The 14,100-nt window shown below is 34.3% G+C and overlaps 1 long non-coding RNA gene across 2 annotated transcripts; it reads left to right on the top strand.

The window, feature by feature from the left end:
• Positions 1–1,560: 1,560 nt before the first annotated feature.
• On the top strand, positions 1,561–2,814 carry LOC137713897 (uncharacterized). 2 transcript variants are annotated; one of them, XR_011065345.2, is made up of 3 exons: positions 1,567–1,991; positions 2,111–2,246; positions 2,612–2,814. It is a non-coding gene; the product is annotated as an uncharacterized LOC137713897 (long non-coding RNA). The 2 variants fall into 2 exon arrangements; XR_015955606.1 differs by having other exon boundaries at positions 1,561–1,991; positions 2,111–2,814.
• The last annotated feature ends 11,286 nt before the right edge of the window (positions 2,815–14,100 follow it).

Genomic DNA, 14,100 nt, shown 5'->3' with positions numbered 1-14,100 from the left:
AGTTCTACTAAAGATTCCACATATTGGTATCGAAAATTATAAGTTTTTATCACAAATAATCTTTGAAATTAACCTCTTCTATCAAGATAATCTCTAAAAATGAAAATCGATCAATGTAGTTTTTGAAAATGGGTTATGCAAATCAATGTGGCCTTCCTTTAGAATTTCATTAAAAATTCTATTAAGTGTTGTCGAGTGACACCAGAGAGGTTTCAGCTCGATTATCAGCACCGGAGAGCACGAGGATCGCGAAAACAGGGGTGCGACCGATTGGACTGGTTGGAGCCGAAGGCATCAATACGATCGCAGGACGAGAAATGTAGATTAGGTAGGGCATGAGCTGAAGGTGGAGGTGGTGGTGGTTTCATTAAATGGCGGGGAGAGGTTGGGAGCGGAAGAGGAAGAGGAAGACATTGGTGGTGAGAGGGTGGTGGGTATGGTGGTCAATATTGGGTGGGTGTGGAGGTTATGCATATGGCAATTGCATTGTGTGTTTTTACAGGGCTTGGATTGATGGTTGTGTCTCTGTAGGAGTCAGGGTTGGGTTTTTGGGGAGGGGAAGAAGATGATGAACAATCATCTTCTTCTTTTTATTTTAAAGTTTTTAATTATCCTATTATAACAAAAATTAAAAAAAAAAATTATTTAAATATTTTCTAATTCACATGGTAATATTTAATTAAATTTATAGGATCTAGTTATGTACCAAATCTTCACATAATAGAATTTTTGACACAATTGTAACGAAATGACCACATTGATTTGTGAAACCCATTTTCATGAACTACATTGCTCAATTTTCAATTTCAGGGACCATCTTGATGTGATGAGTTAATTTTAAGACCATTTGTGATAATCCTAAAATTATATTATCACCAGTTCACAATAGAAATAGACAGATGAATGGGTTATTTTCAGTTCCCAATTTCCAATCAAAGATGCAAACAACTCCGCACCAAACTTTATTATTTAGGGAACTTTAATGGAACACTCTCGGTACTGTTCATTTTAACGAAAAACAACATTTTTTCTCTAAAAAGTCAATCATGGTACTATTCACTTACAACGCCTTTTTGTCATTTTCATTAAAACTCAAAGTTTTCAAGCCATTTTCATTAATTTTCCTTATTATTTATTGTTAAGAGAAATGTTAAGGCGACTCTTTCAAACGTGACATTTTTTATGAATTCGTTGTTATTATATTTTAGCATAATATTTTATAATATTGAAATAAAAATTAACGTTAAATTATCAAGTGACAGAGAGTTCAAAGATAGTCTCACTTTAGAATGTGAAACTCCACTTTAAAATATGAGTATTGCTACGAAGACTAAATTTATAGACAAAATTTGCAAACTAAATAATGTGTCACTAATAAGATTGAGCACGTTTATCATCATTTAAGTAATAATCCATCATCAACTTCCATATCATTTAATTTATAAAATTTTGCCTATAAATTTAGTCTCTAACTTTCCTATTAAAATATTAACACTTCAATTACATCACTAAACAGCTTCAAAAGATCAATCCCTAAACGTTGATCTCTAATCATATATATTAAAACTCAACCGGCCTGGTCACTGTGGATGACCAGTGTGATGACCATTTTACCCCTCGATTTATCCTTGCTTTGCTCCTTTGTTGCCAGCTTTGTACAGTGAGATTACGGTTTTGCCCATTGGATGCACGTGTACACCATCACTGTGCGACGCCTGCTCTCCACTTTTCATCTCACTTTTTCCCTTCCGTTTCAATTTTTACCCACACATCGATCATCGCTGGACCTCCTTTCGACTTCTTCTCTGCTTTTGCTTCTCTCTCTCTCTGTCTAGCCATTCTCAGTTTATGTTGTTCTCAACTCTAGTTTTCTGTCTCCAAAACGCCGATTTTTCTCGCCCTCCAACCTTCCATCTTTCTCTCAAAAATTATTGACAACGATGCAATTAGATCCGATCCAATTTTTTACCTAGAAAAGTTGGCGTTTCCTGGTGAGTTTTACGGCTTTCTCAATGTGGGTCTTTTATTTTATTTTAATTTTTTTTTTTTGTGGTTTTAGATTTGTAGATGGGTTTTGTCTTATGTTTGCTTTTTGTGATTCTGTTTGTAGGCTCAGATCCTTCTCCTGTTCTTTTTCACCCAAACCAGCAGCCCCACCTTCGATTGATAAAGATGGAAACACCACGAATTGAGGCGCAACACCAATACTATAACAATTATAAGAAAAGAGCTCCAAACCCGCAAAGGTATTTTGTTTTTTTTTTTTTTTGTTTTTTTTAATTTTTAATTTTGTTTTGTTCTGGGCTTTGAGCTGTTTGGCTATTGAGAATAAGTTTTTCATTTTTTCTCATTATTTTGTTTCTGGGTTGCCTTCAATTAAGAGAATTAGGGAATGGGTTTAGCATGAATTTAAATTATGGGATATCCCTTGAGGAAAATATTGGTCAGATTCGTTTATGTGTTGTTATCAATCATTGAGTTGATTTTGGAGTTTTCATTTGATCAAAGAGATAGTGATTTTTTTTTTTTTTTTTTTTTTTTTGGTGGAACTTTTAATCGGTGAGATTTTTAGTTAAGCTATGTTTTGGGTTTTGGCTGTTGTAATTCATAGGCCATTTATTGTGGATGGCCACCTATCCCACTAGTAATCCATTGTTCATCCCACCATGAGAAGAAGGAGAGCAAATATACACAGATAGACATACGGATGGTAGAAGAAGAAAGAAGAGAGGAAGAAGAGAGGAGATAATAGAAAGAGTTATCTTTGTAATCTTATTATTCTTGATTATAATGAAAGCACCACTGCTTCTCAGAGGACGTACTGGACTGTAGATGAACCTCGTAAATTTTGTGTCGTGTTTATTTATTTCACTGCACACACCGTCAGTTTTACAACACGTTATCAGCACGAGAAACTCTTGTGTCAGTGAAATCACAAAGCCACAAATTATGTTCACCTATGTTGCCTGGAATTTCACAGATAAGAAAATCTTTTCATTTCATCATAAAATCTTTGTACTACTAATTTCCCTAAAGCAAATATATATATATATATATATATATATATATGTTTTTGTATGACTGTATATCATCCTTTGCACAAGCAAAAGAGTACAGACTCAAAATTCGTAAAGAATCTGACAGCCATGTAAACAGCCTCGGAACTCCAACTTGCAGACCTCGGATTAAAATACTTTCTTCTTCAAAGTTGTTCGTCTGCCCAGTACCTTTAATAGATCAAATTTTCAGAAAATTCCAATGGTGTAATAATCGCAGACGCCTGAAATATCAAACCAGTTTCTAATTTCCGCAGAAAATTGGGCAGACACCTTATGAGTACCAAAACTCCATTTTGGTAGCTCAAATCAAAATTGTTTCTTCACGAAAGTTGTTCGGTATCTTCTTATTCATATCATACTAAAATTTGAACTTCACGAAAGTTGTTCGGTATCTTCTCATAAGTTACAAACACTCTTGACTCCAAAACTTATGGGAACCGTTTCAATTTTTTCGAAACTCACCGGAGGAGGAACAGCAATTGGAAATTAGTGTTACTGTTATTTCCTGGATAACTAAAATGACTTCGAATTGTAAAATAATAATAAAAGTAAAAGGGATGAAATAAAAGAAAATGGCAGACCAAGAAAAAGAAAACAACAAAAGATAAGGACTTAATCATTGCATTTTCTGTTTTGGCATATTTATGTGCATGGTGTTGGTTTAAAGCCCTATCACAAGTTCTATTTATTTAAAGCAATTTATTTATCATGGTTGGAATTACCGCCTATTGCTTTAATTTATTTATTATACTTTTTTTTGTTACGATGAGTACATAATGGACCCGAAGTTCCTTGATCAGATAAGAACCTGAAGTTTCTTGATCCTCATCACATAAAATGATTAGACCCAAAGTTCCATCATGCAAAAAGATCAGGAATGAAGTCCCTATATCCTCAAGATCGGACATGAAGTTTCTTGATAAGTACCTTAAGTTTGAAGAGCCGAAGTGCCACAACTTAATTGTAATAAAGGCCATAAGAGTCCCAATTCATAGACTATTAAATAAGAACCAGAAGTTCCTTGATGTATGATACATTTTGCAGGAGAGTTTACATCTCGAAGTTTTGATGATTATTTTATGTTATTGGGCATTGACGTTGAACACCATGTTCTTCATTTTCATACTAAAAAATGATTTAACAAAAACATTTATTAAGCAAATGAAATTGATTACCCACGCTATACTCATGAAAACGAGATTGCAAGTTTTTCTACATGTGGACATACCATTATACATGATTCACTATTAAGTTTGGTTGAGATCAGTTACCAACCATCAATATTTCTCAGTACAACTCGTGTTTGGGCACCAACCAAACATTACACATGCACGAGTTTTTTTATTATGTTATCTATGTGCCTATTGCACTGCCACAATGTATTAAAAATAAGGCCTGACCACAAATTGGAAATTTATGTTGAATTTGATTCACCATTTATTATTCAACATTTAGAACCCTTGACTAGGGATATGTTTACTGCGCGGCTTGCAGACTAGGATTTTGATAAGACGATTTTCTCGCCGTTAGGGGGAGAAAATAACATCGTTCCAGAAGAATGATAAGAAAATATCATTCCAGAAGAATGATGAGAAAAGACCGTTCTAGAAGAACGAAGAAAATTTGTCTTATTTTGATTCATGAAGCAATCAATATAAAAACGAAGTGAGAATAATTGAATGATGCAATGATATGCAAATCAAATACTAGATGCATTTAATGATGCAACGAAAGTAATAAAATCACTTATACTTGTTGCAAATGTGCCTACATGAATTGATGTTCCTGTTGGACAAAATAATGTGATAACAAATCTGTTACACGCCTAAAGCGTGGCAGACCCTTGGATTCAAAAGATTCAGTACTTCGAAAGAAGAAGAATATGACACTACTGAACTATTGCATTCCCAAAGCATAACTGTTGCATGCCGGAAGCATAATAGTCACCGTATGGATACATGTCCCAAAAAGAACAATATGCGAACATGGGAATGTAGATGTCTCATGCATGAAACATGATAGACATATAGGTTCCAATGACTCAACTCTGGAAGTAGAGATTAAAATCCCAGCTCTATAACGTTCTAGAGGAGGTTATGATCCGCATTCTCTAAAGTATGACTATCTTGGAAGAAATGGTGTAATGTCCATAAAGAGGCAATAGATATCCAAAGAAATGAAAAGCTTTTATGCATGTGCATGCACATGAGAATATGAGATCAATGATTGATGACAACCAATGATAATTTTGGTTTTTACAAGTAGCTACTAAATTCATTAATGAGTTATATTAATATTGAGTCACGTTCTTTTGTTCGTCGACGAAAGGAAATATTATTTGCCAAAAATGGAGAAAGACAATTTCATTACAATATTGTAAGAACGTGAAAAAATGGACTTATATATATGTGTATATAATATAAATAGCCAAAAGATGTTGAACCAAATGAGGTTACATATGGGCATTTGTGATACAGTGAATTACACTCACATGATATGATTACTAATTGAAACCTAAAATTATGTTCTTATAAACAAGTTCATATAAATGGAGAATTATATACGAAGGGTTATGAATCGCCCACATCATATCTCCATAAATAAATCCCTCAAATATACATGGAAGCAAGTTGCTCTATATAAATTCCAAAGGAAAATGTATCATAAAGTGTAGAAAATATCTGAAGGATTCAGATTGCTTGAAGAAAGCCCTGGAAGGGTAAAGCATAAAATATGTACTTAAATACCAATGGATGATATAAATTGTCTTAGTGAGTATTAACATTATGATATGGTTGTAATATACTGAAATCTCTTGCAAGAGTCAATAATATTAGATTTAGACTCCTGAAGAGTCTAGAAAGTTTATAAAGTGTTCAGAGAGATATTGTCTCGAATTGCAGAATCGAACAATATGCCAACACGAATCTTATCCATGATGTTTATAAAGAATCATATGGATTGAAGATTATAAGTTGAATACTCAAATTATTTAGACAGTAAGAATGATCATTTATCTTCGTGAAGGTAAAGATAAATTGATATTTGGCCCAGAAGTACCACATCTTAGTGAAGTATATGTTTTATTGTATTTGGCAAAATACATTGAATGAAATAAAGCTTATTTATTAATATCTCTGAGAAATTACATACATATGAGTTAAAACAAACAAACAGGACGGAACCTTCACAAAGGTTGCTCATGTGAAGCCTCAGTACTCGGAAGTACCCCAGAAGGGGAAGGCACCAGAGGTTGATTATTTTGAGCCTCAGTACTTGGTGAAACTCCAGACGACTGAGACAATGGGTGTCTTTAGAATAAAGACTCGAACCCCTGATTGTCATTTTGAGTCCGACCTTCGGATTCCAATAGCTGGTCGAGCTTTCTTTTCATGCTCGTCGAGTAATTATTTGCAAGCATGTGTAACACTCTATTCTCGTGCTTGAGCCTTCTAATATCTTATTTAAGACTTGCCACCTCAACCATTAATGATTCAACTTGGTGAGTTCGAGCAAGTATGCGTTCGGCCATATTAGAAACAAAGTCCGCACATTGAATATTGAGAGCCAATGAGTCTTGAATGGCCAACTCATCAGACCGGTTTGAAATGATTCTGTTATCTTTGGGAGTGATAAGATTCCTAACTACCACTGTAGCAGTTAGATTCCTAACTACCACTGTAGCAGTTAGGTCACTCTTCATTACAGAGTCTCCAACTGCAAGAGGACCATTAGAAGATAAGAAGGACGGGCGCCATATACTAGCCTGAAGCGGCTCGTCTGTACCACTCTTAAGACTCAAATCTAAGCAAATGTTAGATGGGCAAGCCATTTTTCAAAAATGATGAAGGAAAAAGGAGGTCAGATAAAATCTCAAAAGTGCAAGAAAGGGAAAATTCTACATGCAATAGTTTTTCGAGCATACATTTTGAGCACAATTGATGCCTCTATCAAAGAAGAAGCAACATGGCCACTTGTTCAAAAATCAAAGAGACACTGCTCTTCGAATTTCAAAAGCCAGATTTTCAGGATACAGTTCGTCAACATTTCTTAGACGCAATTTCAGCTTTTGGATATCACGTGCAACTTTGTCAAAGATCTCTGATAAAATTGAAAACGCTTGAATCTTATTGTTCTAATTACACCACAGTTGCTGACAAGAGTAAAGGCACATCACCACTACATGTTATTGGAAAATCCCTATATATGTCGACCTCTATCTTCCATAACAAGGCAGACCTACAAAAATATCTAACTTTTCTTCCTCTCCGAGAATGCATCTTCAACAAAACATCTTGAAATACTCAGTTATCTTCCTCTCCGAGAATACCTCTTCAAATAAGTCACACTAGAACAAGAATATCTCATATCATCAAGGACGAGAGCAAAAGTATCTCATATCATGCAATCTTCCTGTCCTTTTCTTTGTCCTTATTCTCACTTGGATGACTAAGGAGAAAGAAAACAATCAGTTGGAACTTGAAATCAAATTTCCAGTCAGGAACCGACTACCTGGAAACTTTCCTGATTGCTTACCTAGTATTGCTCTCGAGTACTCATTTTCAAACTGCTGATATGATGATTGGAGCTGCCAAGCATGATGAGTCGCTGAGAAGTGATGTTTTGAAGGACCTTTCAAATGCAAGGTTTGCATTCCACTCCTGCATCAGATGACAAATACTGCAAGAGAAGATGTCAAACCTGTATAGGGAAAATACCATTTTTGCAAGGGGAACAGATAAGGCAAGCGAAAATGATACATTGAAGCATGTGGAGACAAGCACAACAAAACACGAATTGATTCATCCCCGACGGAGCCAAAAATCACTTGACGTGTGGAGCTGCTTGTGGTTCCATTTCATTCAAGGACAAGTCCCAAGGATCTTGAAGAAATCACAAGTCCGATTCAAGATCAAGTGTCCACCACCTTTGAATCAAATTCCGCTCCAGATAAAAGGAGTAAATTCAGACCTTTGGTGCAAGTCTAGCAGAAAGTCCTACAGCCCAGTTCAAGAAAAACCCTATAGAAAGTTAACAACAAGTAAAGCACCTCATTTGGCAACTCTCCCCGCTAAGAGACTAAAGCAAAAGGATCAATGATCAACCTAAAGAATTTGAAATCAGGGGGAGATACTCATCAGGGGGAGCATTCAAAACAGATCAAGATTTTAACAAGTCAATTGAAGACTTGTGGCCATCCAAGATGGAGTGTTGTAATTCACAGGCCATTCACTGTGGATGGCCACCTATCCCATTACCAATCCACTGTTCATGCCACCACAACCTTGTCTAAAGCTTTATCTATAAAATGGATGAGAAGAAGGAGAGCAAATATACATAGATAGACATACGGCTGGTAGAGGAAGCAAGAAAAAAAAGAAGAAGATAAGAGATAATAGAAAGAGTTATTTTTGTAATCTTATTATTCCAGATTATAATGAAAGCACCACTACTGCCCCGAGAACGTACTCCAGTCACACTGACTGTAGAGGAACCTCGTAAATTTTATGTCTTATTTATTTATTCCATTGCACACACCGTCAGTTTTACAACATTGACAAATTTCTAGCGTGTTTATGCATGTAGTTTTTATTATAGACTTGGAAGAAAATGGGATTGAGGGTGAGGGGAAAACGGCAGAGAAAGCATGGACGAGAGATTTGGGATTAGAGATAGGAAAACAGATGAAAAGAATAGATAGAGGAATGGGTTTAGTTCATTTTCACTATTTTTTTAAACTGATTTGGGATTTTGTTTGGGTTTGAGGCCATCATTGGCGTTAAGACGTTTATTGTCAAACCGTGTGTTTTTTTTGCTAACTTTTATTGGTAATTTTTATGTTGTTCTTACGATTTTGTGTGGTAGGGTTTCTAAATTTTATCGTTGATCATTTGGTTTTTTTTGTGTGTTGGTTTGTTTGTTTTGCAGGTTGTGTTTGCGCTGGGATAACATTTTCCACCTTCTATTTGCACTGGGATGACTGTGTTTTAAAACTGTTGAGGGTGAGATTTACATATGGAATCATTCCATTTTTTTTTCTTCCAAATATGTGTATTTAGTTCTCTTTCATTTTAAATTTTAAAAATTAAATTGTTATTTGAGTAATGTTTTATTAATTTATGTTATGTGTTGTGATCAGGAATTCTGTTGGATTTGGGAATTTTTGTTTGATGAGAGAGATGATGAGTTTTTTATTGGACCGATTTGCAATTGGATTGCATTATGCCTTTTTGCACCCTTCTTATGCAAGCACTTCATTGTTTTAAATACAATTTGAAGAGAGCTGGGTTGTAGGTTGGACATAAAATGTTAAGGTGAGATAAAATCGAGATACCAAGGATGGAAGAATGACTTAGAATTGGGGGAGGAAAACAAAGGGAAGATAGAAGAGTATAAGAGAGGGATAGGGTTGACCTCATTTAGGAATTTTTTTTTTTTTTAATTGATTCAGGACTTACATGTATCATCATCATGTATACTAAAACTCTGGTTTGAGTACAATTGATGACCAGTGGCCGGACCCATTTGCCCCTTGCTTTTTCCTCTGTTTCCCTTGCTGTTTTCACATTTGTACAGTTGAATGGTTGTTTTGCCCCTCACTTTTTTATTATATTTTTTGTCTTTTATGTTTTTCTGTGTTGGCACAAGGTTACACTAGTATTAAACAACTACAGGTCCTCCAAAGGTCAGCTTATTACCATATTTCATCAAGTTCGGTATAAATAGATCTTCATTTTTTACTACAGTTAAATACATGGACATGCCTCCACAAATACAGATTAGTTATTGGTTAAATACTTTGTGTTCAGTAAAGTTGACATAGAAAATCTTCCCATTGTGTACCAAAATCCTCCACACATGAAAATAGAAATTCTTACTCAAAAAACACATATTACAATATTGATGTATATGTTGTTTTTTTATTAAATTAACGCACTATTTTCAATGTTATATCCAACACAAAATAAAATGCTCTTACACAAGGTGGTTAGTTACATTTTTTAACTTATCTACCACATGTTAATCTGAGTTATATAAACAGGAAAACAACAATTCAATGGAAATATGATGCATATCATTTCGTTAACAATGGTGGCAACTAAACAATCAAATAGTTTGTTTCAATTAGTTAGTACATTTTATTATTTTCTCAATCAAAACTGTTTCAGTGTATAATAAATTTTTTAAGCACCTTTCCAGTTAGTTGTCCAAACTAATTATTCCAGCTTATTCACCGTATAATACCAACAATTTAACGACCAATGATACTTCATTTAACATAGACTCCATTTGGAAAAAGCAAAATAAATCTTTTTCTCTGCTGAAAAACCAATAGATATAATGATGTAGATCAGTTATATCAACAAATTACCATAGTTCACCCTAATGCTATACGAGTTTGGTTGCTCTTATGTTTCCTCATTATTCCATCGGTGATTTGTATTTTCAGTTATTAACCATTCTTGACTAATAAGTCTTTTTCAAGACTAATTGTGTTCAGCTTCTTTTTTTTTCCAATCTTTGTACTGTATGGTTTTCTATCATATAATTACAGTTTTATCTGATTACAAGTTTCAATATACTTTTTCCAATGCCTTAGAAAAATATTATATCCCTGTTCACAATGGACATGTCCAGCTTGCAAATATTACAAGGTATGCTACCACTCTCCATAATCTAGATATCTATAATGTGCATAAAATTTGTAACTTGAGCTTAAGAAGGTTCTGGTACACAGCCAAATCACTTATATAAACAAATTAACATCATTCATCCAAATCATATATCAATTGATTCCTTTTTATTCTCTCAACCTTTTGTCTAATTTTATTTATTTATTTATTTATTTATTTATTTCGTGTGACTTGCTGCAGAAGTTAGAATGAGCTTTTCTCATAATATGGATGATGAGTATGAGAAACTCATCCAGAGAATGAATCCACCAAGGTATATACAAAAATCTTACAATGGGTTCATATAGAAGTATGAATTTTCTTTTAGGATACAACTTTGATGCAATAATTTATATCATGGTTTGTAACATTTCGTATAGATTTTGCCCGTAATTTGTTTTCATCACTATTTATTTCCTTGCTGAACACAATGAAGCGAATTCTCTTCATTTGCATTCTTGCATTTAAATTTGCATGTCAGTTTATGGTAAATAATATTCAATTTTCATTGTCTTCAATTCTACTGATTTGCGGTTTTATTATCTATTTATAAAACCCATTTAGACTCACAATTTTTTTGTGTGGTAAAACTTAAACTGAAGCATTATGTATATCCAAGATTGAAGAAGAAATTTAAGTTAAATTAGATGGACACTCAATACTAGGGGTGATATTGGCAGGGTTGTAACCATATCAGTAGTCGATATTCTAAATAAAGTGAAATACAAGACTAACCCAACAGGTATCATAAAATAATGTTAAACTACTTCTCTCTCTCTCTCTCTCTCTCTCTCTCTCTCTCTCTCTCTCTCTCTCTCTCTCTCTCTCTCTCTCTCTCTCTCTCTCTCTCTCTCTCTCTCTCTCTCTCTCTCTCTCTCTCTCTCTCTCTCTCTCTCTCTCTCTTTTGGTACTCAAGATATCATTCCTCACTTGGCCAAAAACGATAGATTATCCCTCATGATATGCTTTCCATGTTTGAATATTTTGTTCATTCAGTTTCAAGTGTTTTCTTTTTGTGTATAAGAATATCTCAATAACTCATTGTTTTTTCTTTCCTCTAGGTGGTACAATAGTTCTATCCGATCAATCTTTTTAAACAAGTTACCTTTGTAAGGTATCAAAACTACAATTTTTCTATAGCAAATAAAATTATTTCCTTCACTATAGTAATTTTGTTTAGATTAATTAATGTTACATTGATACTAACTCAAATTTATACATTGCTAGAAAGTCAATTTGTAATCCTACATCAACGTTTGGGCATTACTAGCTAGTTGGATGCTAAAACCCTACCCAAAATTTTAAATTAAAAGACTAAAAAGGGACATTATTCTAGGCACATTTCATCTTTTCCTACATGTCACCATTATAAAGATAATAGTAGACTACCAAGTATCAAGTGTTAAAAACACGTGAGACGTGGGTGTCTGGAAAACCTAAAATCAATATCTCCTAGGCAACCGTACACGTGTCCTTGGTATGGTGGTATGACGTCATCGCTTGCATGGAGGGAACCTTCGTTGCACATCAAATGGGTCCATCTTCCATTGAGTTTGTTCCACGTGTATCCCAAAACAAGACCTTGATAGTTACGGTGCGACGCGTGATTAACGTCCGAATCGTCCATCTCCCACTTAACCTAATTCCTTATATTTGTGGGAATCTCTCTTTTTTTATTTTTATTTTTTATTTTGTCAGATAAATCTTTCGGCCGACACTACGAATCGAAGAGAATATGGTAAAGATTTCGTTAAAGGGTGTTTCCAAAAAAAAAAAAAAAGATTTGGTTAAAGTGTACTTTTTGCAGTAGTGCCCCTTGATTTTTCTCCCTCCCACATCCTCCACCATATTGTACAAACTTGGAAGAGGTTGAATTATTGCACTTAACTATCTAGTTCTAAGTTCTAACAAGGGTTGAAATAGTGGATACCTAGGTTTGGAATTTTTCATTCAAGTTTGAACGCGTGTCGCCATCCTTTTTTTTTTTTTTGTTTTTTTTTTTTTTCAAGTTACCCACCTTACTTGACGTACCATTTGACCCGGGGGTCAAAAGTGCAATATCACTTTATTGGTATCGAGGTTATATGAGGAGAGAAATATTTATTTGCCAAGAATAGTAAGATATCTTCTATATTCCAAAAAGGAAAAGCGTAGTTCTTAATTTACTGGTAATATATTGAATATTTTTTCTACAGCTCGAAGAAGAATATGCCTCAAATTCGAATATCTCATATATCGTTGTACACGACCACCATAAGAAACAAGCATCGCCACTAAAGATCTGTCACACAAGCTAAGCGAAACTGAAGATCACCTTGCTCAAGTTTGACTTGTTTAATTTTGGCCAAGTTTGGCTTGACTTGGTTTTGAACCAAAAAATTCGAGCCCCATACTGATCTCAATTTGTTTCGAGCTACTTCCAATGTAAGTTGGTTCGCCTAATTTTCCCTTTTTTTTTTTTTTTTTTTTTTTTTGCAATATCGTGGTAGGGTTTAGGCTTAAGAGCTAACAATAATATCAAGTATTTTAAATATAGTGTTGTAGTAATCACTAATCACTAGTATGATATAGTATTCTATAAAAAAAATATAGCAGGATATAGTTTTTTGTATACACTAGTATATATATAAGATCATTAAGTTTATACCTCTAAAATGTTTTGAAGCATACTAGCACCGGAAAGAATGAACGACAATGCTTATGTTGTTATATGGTTTAGGTTTTCTTAAGCGGCAACCATGCATGAAGCCCTATTTGTACTTACTTCCACGAGAAAGAAGAAACCCATCAAACTATCATTTCTAGGTTTTATTTATTTATTTTATTACAATGATATATTTACACTAAGAGGGTGGAGAAATAAATTGGTTACGAACTCACCATTATCAAGATTCGAACATAAGACATCTCACTTACAAGTAAAGAGAAATACTACTAGACCATAGTACTATGCGGCTATTTCTTTGTTTTATTAATTCAGTTAGTTCGAATTGGGCCTCTAGAAAGGTACTTCACAAGAGTTGTCGAGCTTGGATGACTGAGGCAAGCTCAAGCCTATCTTGAGTTGTCTCATGAAAAATTTTGTTCACGAGTTTTACATTCCTAACATACTAATGCTCAAGCTTAGCATGTTTTTTAACCGACCCGACCAAACTTGGCTTGGTTCTTTCATAAGTTGAGCTTCGACAAGCCAAACAAGAGCCGAATCCAGTGCAAGCTCAAATAGTTTTGAGCCGATATACAACTCTAGCCACTTAAACAACCGACACGATGCACTTGAATATTTCAAGCAGGAGTAATTTATCATATATTTCTCCAAGTAAGCCATTGTATCTACTTGTTTTAGCAATCCTTGTTATTATCATTTT

This window comes from Pyrus communis, chromosome 14 (assembly GCF_041283825.1).
Source record: "Pyrus communis isolate YQ-2024b chromosome 14, ASM4128382v1, whole genome shotgun sequence".
NCBI lineage: Eukaryota > Viridiplantae > Streptophyta > Magnoliopsida > Rosales > Rosaceae > Pyrus > Pyrus communis.
Note: the sequence above shows the minus strand (reverse complement) of the source record. Positions and strands in the feature narration are given on the sequence as shown.